Source organism: Crocodylus porosus, unplaced genomic scaffold (assembly GCF_001723895.1).
Source record: "Crocodylus porosus isolate Cpor-Errol unplaced genomic scaffold, CroPor_comp1, whole genome shotgun sequence".
Classification (NCBI taxonomy): domain Eukaryota; kingdom Metazoa; phylum Chordata; order Crocodylia; family Crocodylidae; genus Crocodylus; species Crocodylus porosus.
In genome coordinates, this window is record NW_017728905.1 from 8,524 (window position 1) to 15,913 (window position 7,390).

Genomic DNA, 7,390 nt, shown 5'->3' on the forward strand with positions numbered 1-7,390 from the left:
GGACTGGGCCTGTCCTGATCCACTGCCCATTAGGACTCAGTGGAATGGAGCAAATACTTCACCTGCTCTATGTTGGCTTATTTAAAGGTCTGTTTTGGGAGAATTGGCTTAGCTAGCTAGCTAGATAGATAGATAGACAGATAAATTGAGGGGGCATATATCATACTGTCTAACACAACAAGGCTGTGAACCAAGGGAGTATGTGCCATACTGCCCACACCACAAGATAAGTGACACCAGTTGCAAGGCTGCAGAGCAGAGTGGGGCCTGAGTCCTGGTTTGGGGGGAACAGACCAAATTCGGAGAAGACCCAGAAGGCTACGTGGCTGTGTGATCACGGAGAGACAACCAACCAGAGATAGCCACGGATCAAGAGTCTTCAGGAGGGAAGGAGAATACAAAAGCAGAAACATGAGACTAGCAAAGGGTGCCTCCTTCTTGTCCTTTCCATCCCTCCCTTTGCCCCATCCCTCTTCCTCCTTCTTCCCGAGAGGTGTCCCCATCTCTGGGAAGGGTCCTCGAGGCCACCATGGATGGAAGGCAGATGCCCAGCCCAGGACGGGGGCTGTGGGCCTCAGCATCCCACCTCCAGATTGCTAACACCTAAAAGAAGTGGAGCCTGCATCCTGACCACAGATGTACTTTGACTCTGATGACAGCCCTAGGATTTGGTAGATATATAGAACTGCTCGATTGTTTGCATTGCTTTGTCTGTTAGCACTACATTTGCCTATTATTGAATGGAAAGGCCATGGTCGGTCTGAGGGTGGGTCCCTCTGGGCTCCCCCCTGGAACAAGGTCTCTGGGTCCTAAATCCAGAGCCAGCACTTTACAGGGCACCAACTCCATTGCAGCCAGAGGAAACCGAAGTAAACACCTGGCAAGGTGGAGTGACAACCTGCTTGGGTCATTCTGAGTCCTGTGGGAGCAGAGGGTAAGTCACAGCCCTCCATTTCCACCCAGAGTCCCCCCCACGAAGTCACCAAAGCCCTCAGTGCCTTGAAGCATCTCTGCAGCCCCGAAGAGCTCCTTTTGCTCTTGACTTCAGAGCCAAGCAAGGAAGCCCCTGCAGCAGGGCTGGGCCATCAGCCCCTCGCTGCTGTGAAGCCTTGTTACAAGTCTATTTGCTTTGGATCCCGAGGAGATCTCCTGACGGGGGAAGAATTTCAGCGCAGTGACTCTCAAGCCCCGGAGCCGGCCCCAGAGTCGTGAAACGCAAGGTTTAGACATTCCTGTTATTGGAGAAGAGTGACGTTCCACCCAGGCGGAGCTGCCAGCCCAAACCGGACTCATTGGCCTCGGCTTCTGCCATCGAGGACTTGCAGAGGCAGCAACAGCAAAGACAAGATGGAGGGAGAAAAATGCCTCTCCTGCAGGATAAAACGGAACGGGCCCAGGAATAAAGCGCCATCGATCAAGCAGACAGCACGAAGCCTTGGAATGGGAGCATGGAAGAAGCTGGCAAGCTGCTGGATGGAAAAGCACCAGGGATTTCTTTTTTTCAAGCCTGAATGCAGCAGAATTTCCAGTACCAGCTGTTTCCCCCCCATCCTGGCATTGGCCTCTTGGCGCCATCCTCTCCCCCTGGCTGGATCCTCGAGGAGAGATGGCCGGGGGTGATTCGATTCCCTGCCTCTCCATCCGGGCCGGCTCTCACCAAACCATGAGAAGAAAGGTTGGCCACCCTTCCAGCCCGGAAGCAGCTGAGAGGGCAGGTGCTCCTCTCATCAGCGCTCAGCCCAGATCCACCCCCGGGTCCAAGCTATGCCTCTTCCAAGAGCATTTTTCACAAGGAATACCGAATGTGTTGGGTTATGCCCTGCACGAGTTCCTGTGGGCTTCTGGCCCCTATTGGGCAGGCGCATGTGTGTGTGTGCGAGCGCACGCACGCACACATGTGTGTGGACTTCCTTGTTTTCACCTTCTGAACTAAGCATTTTTTATTTCTGTGGCTCACCCCTAACTGCCTTCCCACCCAGCCAAAACCAGCATGTTAAGGATGTTCTCCCGCCCCGTGAACTGGAATCGCTTTTGATTCCCAACTGGCTCGCCCACAGCTAACTGGGGTTCATCACGAAAACTTTAGCCAGAATTCATGCACTGTTCAGGGTTTCTTTTTACCAGACAGGGTTACAGTTTTTCAAGGGATGTGCTGTGGCTTTGGTTTCGCTGCACATCTGTCTCTTGGGCTGCCTCCAGTCCTGACTTTGACGGAAATTCTTGGGGATCCTGTCATATTTAATAAAAGCACTATTGGATGCCCTGCTGTTGTGCTTCATTGCCTAAGGTTCTGCACTACTTCAAAAAAAAAGGCAGAAAGAGTATTAACCGTTACTTTTCCAGGAAAATAGAGTAGGAGCCTGGCCTGTTAAGAGCCCACGCTATGTTGTCAGGCATGGCAGGAGGTGTTTCTAAAGAGCAAGGCCACCTGAACCAAGGTGGGGACCATTCTGGGTTTGTTCGTGCTGTACTGAAACCCGCAGGAGCTGAATCCAGCCACATGGGAGTGGTCGTATTTTCAAGGGTACGGGGAGTCTCCAGTCTGTGAAAGGCTTTTATTTAGCATGTGTGTCAATGCTCTACTGCATGAAACTGGATTCTGTGAGTCACTGGGCATGAAACATCTCCATGTCTTTCTAGTCAACTATGAAGACTTATATGGCGGTCAGGAGGTCTTCTCACAGAGGGGGTCTCAAGGCATTAGGCACTAAACAAATACAGAAAACAAAACGATGGCCCCTGCCCCGGTGACCTGATAATCTAAGTCAAGGTCCATAGAGGTGATCCCTGTTGCCCTGTGCTTTGTGCCATCCTTTACACCGACACAAAGTGGTCTCATGGTGACATCTCCGAATGTGAAGGTGTGTGTGCGTGGGAAGGGGTCGGGTCAGCATGGATGAGGGTTGTGCAGAGCAGAAATGCCTTGAAAGCCCCCAGCACCAGATCATACCTGCTTAGTTCACCCTAGGGTGGATGCTGCAGACTCTAGCCTTGTGCAGCATCTTCCTACCTGCCTAGGGTTTTGCCTGCCAGAGGCTGGGACATCCCACTGCAGATGAATGACTCATCCCCACAATGAAAGTTGATGAACTTCCCAAATGAGAAGGTTCTCCCTGTTTACACTGCACAGCCACCACCACCGGGGATGTGTATGGTCCTGGCTCTCTCTGTATATTCTGAAGGAATATATTCTGTCTCTGCCTGGGAGAAGACAACTCCCACATCTCCTTCCTCGCCATGCTCCACCCCACCCATCTCAAAGCATCTCCTAGATTCATAGCTGTTAGGGTTGGAAGGGACCTCAGTAGGTCAAATCCGACCCCCTGCCCTGGGCAGGAAAGAGTGCTAGGGTCAATAGACCCCAGCTAGGTGCTTGTCCAGTCTCCTCTTGAAGACCCCCAAGATCAGAGAGAGCACCACCTCCCTTGGAAGTCCATTCCAGATTTTGGCAACCCTCACGGCATGGGTGCATCATGCAGCAGAACTCATGTACAGCTCTGGCAGGTTTGCCGCTCATCTCCTTCCACTGGTTCCTGGCGGCAGGGATCCAACAGGAGACTTCTTGCTAGCTCCAGAGAATCAGGACAGCCATCCAAACCTGGAAAGCAACGCAAGGTCAGTAGAACCTCACCCATGTGGGCAAATCACAGTCTACAAGGGCTTAGCGGAGCTGGAAAGGTGTGGGGTCCAAGAGTACTCCCTAGCTCTAGCTTTCTGTGTCACTGGTCAGGGCTGCAAGAAACTATGGAGACTGCCAACAGAGCAGAAAGTTGGGTGCATATTATACATGCGGGGCATGTCTACACTTTCATTGATGTGCAGTGGTTACTGCACATTTATTTAGTACTTGGTTGCACAAGTACTAAATTAAATGTGCAGCAACCAGAGTTCTTGCACAGTAGTGCTGGCAAATGCCTTTTTACTGATGCTACCATGCAGTAGTCTAATAATACTGCACAGTAGCATATTAGCACTTCCATGCTGTGATGCGCATGGTATTATTAGGCTCCTGCACAGTTAGCGCCTTGTGTAGATGCACCCACACATATGCATGGACACACATGCTTAAGGATTGTAGGGAAGTAGGGCTGGAAGGGACCTCATAAAGTCATCTAGTCCAGCCCCCTACTCAAGGCAAGGTCATCCCTGACTAAGGAGGAATAGTTGCTGCAAACAGAACATGCCTTGTGTTTGCTAGGACCCTGCAGAGCAAGGGCCAGTCATGAGGATCTGTGTTTGGGATGAGGAGGAAAATCAGATGTGCACATGGATTCCCCACGCTGTTCTTTCATTCAGCGTGAGTGTTGATGGCACTCACTTGGGATTTTGGGATAAACTTATGCAGAAGTGATCACAAAGCTCCCTGCCTGCATGCTCATTTTGGACTAAAACTCCCATTTTTGTCTCATTTCGCTTAAGGGGATTAAGCTGAAGGAGGCAGAGTAAGTACATCCACCCAGGCTAGTATCTCAGAATAGCCACAGCTCTTCAAATTAACACCCTCCTTTTATCCAACCTAACTCTCCCCACGTTGAGAAGGCCTATATTTCTGGGGGGCAAAATTCCACCCCTCTGAGAAATACACCCACATGGCAGCAGAGTCGAGCCAGCACGAGCCACTGCAGCACATGTGGGGGGGTTTTAAAGTGCACTCTTGCAGAAGGATTTCACAACCCTAAAAAATGTCCCTGCCAGGATGCTCTGGTTTTTGATTTTGGGATGATAGTCACCTTTTCCCCCTCAAGCGTGAAGAGCCGTCATTCACAGCAGGATTTCCAAGAATTTTCTCAGGAAAGCAGAGCCGGGTTAGGCTATTGCCATATGGTCACTCTGTTGGAATTCACCGCCTAGGAAGTCAGTAGTCGGGGTCCAGGCTGGGATTCACAAAGGGGCCTAGGGGATTTAGATGCCCAGATCATAACTAGGTGTGAGGAATCTAACTGCCTGATGCCTCCAACCTGTGTAGTCGGTAGGGCGACAAGTGCATGACAGAGAAGAGACTCTCGTCTCAGAAGGTGATGGGCTCCCCTTCCTCTAGTTACCCGGACAATGGACTAAACACAGCCCTGGCACTGCTGGCGAGAGAACCACAGGCAGGTGACATTCCTTGCAACGCCCTTTTCTATTGCAATGGGATCGCATTGACGTACAGTCCGATTTTCATTCCTGCCTAGGCCTTAGCAGCGATGAGTCTCAGAGCAGCCCGCTGAAGTCATTGTGTTGCACGGCCTCTGTGTCAGGACATGGCCCCTTTCCTATTACACTGAATATATTTGGCTCTCCTGTCCCATAATCCATTTAGCTTATCTTTCTCCTACTTTTCCTGCTGCCTCCTTAGCCTTGTTCAGTCAGGGATGGGCCTAGTGTTCACATCCAGAGGACTGTCAAGCCTACACCACCTTCCCCCTGGGCCAGATGCTGCCTTTTCTTTTTCTGCCAACGGAAGATGTCAGCGGTGGATGAAGAGAGCAAGTTCAGCCCAAGAAAGTCAGAAATGACATTGCCAGGGCTTGATTTCTTGGTATCTAAGAATACAAGTTTGGTAATGTTGACCGTAGCAGACACCTCAACTGGTACAGGTAGGCTAGCCACAGAACTGGGCATGAAGAGCCAAATGAAACACCATTCCTTCTCCTAAAAGTAGACCTGGGTTCAGGTTAACCCGGGAAACGGGCTTAAAGTCTGGATTTTCAGTTACACTGGCCACATCTGCACGTGGGCTTAACTGCAGAGGAGACTAATTAATTGTGGAGCAAAGCAAGACTGTCTACATGTGTGACGCTATTAGGCCGCAGTAAACTAATTAAGATCATCGCAAGTTGCTGGGGACAGTACTATCTTACGGTGGGGTAATTGCAATTAAACACGTGGAGATGCTGACCACAGGTGTAAATTGTGCCTGGTCAGCCCAGCCAGCAGGGGACCAGACTCCTGCCTGTCGCCTAGCTACATGGCTCCACGCTCTCAGCACCCTCGTGCCCCAGACAGCCCAACACTGCCCAGCTGCCACCCAGAGCCCGGGACTGACCTGCTGGTGCCCCTGCCAGCAGGGCAGGAGCAGCCCTGGCATAAACTCCTTTACCTCGGCTCAAATTGCTGCTGTCCCAAGTGCACATGCAGATGCTGTGCTGGGAGTAGTTTACTCTGGCTCAAACTGCTCCTGAGTGTACTGCTTCAAATTAATTGCATGTGTAGATTCCCCCACTGAAGGCTTGTCTACACCTGACAGTTAATTTAGATATAGCTGGAGTGTGTTTAAAAGCACCATGGCCATTCCCAACTATCTCCCTGGGCAGACACGCCTATTCCAGAATATAACTGCCCTGTTCCTATTTCTTTTCATTCACTTTCAAAGTGGACTAAACTGAAGGGTTGCCTACACAGGAAGTAAAAGTGGAGTAACTATTCCTCATTAGCAGGGATCCTGGCTTTCTCTGATTTAAAAAAATCCCCAATCTTCAGTTAAAAAAAAGTAACCCCATATCCACATTTTTTCCATGATTAAAATAAAACTTCCTATATATAGATCTATATGATCTGCTCAGGTCCCTTCCGACCCTACCAACTATGAAACTATATATTAGTGGTGTTTCATTTAGATCATGGAAATATGTGGATTTGGGGTTACTTTTTTTTTTTTAACCGAAAATTGGGGATTTTTTTAAATCGGAGAAAACCAGGATCCCTGCTCATTAGTTCCTTATGGGGAGGTTCTTATCCTGGCGTGACAGTTCTTAATGTTGAATTTGAAATTAGTCTCTGAAAGCGGATCAAGGTAATCCAGAAAACGGCATTCACCTGTGAACAAGGGTGTCTCTACCCATGGAGTTCCTCCAAGACTGCTATTGGGTGGACAAACTCTTTGGTACCTTGCCACCACCCTGGTACTAAAGTATATCCACCTGCTATAGTCCATTTACATTGCTGGAAGGGTGTAAAGGAGTCTTTGGATGAAGGGGAATCAGGCCCATAGACTCCTAGTACCAGATCTTCAAACTGGCAGAAGCTACTTGGGTTCCTCAGTGCCGAATGACTTTCAAACCCAAACCCTTTTGTCCAGCTCCATGGAAGCTACTAAGATTCCTTAAAACCCTGCCCTGGCTCCCGTTATGCATAACTGCCAAGTGATTCCACTTAGTCCAGACATTTCTCTGGTGAGGATATTCCTGCCTAGGCCGCTAATGGACTCACACAGCCACATGATACTGGCTGCAAAAAAAAAATAAGAGGAAGAAAATTATTGCTAGAGCTGGAAACTGAAGGTCACCTCCAGCTGAGAGAGAATGAACACAAAGGATCCAGCAGTGGAAAAGCAGCGTCTTTCTTCAAATAAGTATCCATAATTTACAGCTGCTAGGTCTGCTCTGTATAACTGCTGGAAGAAAACCTG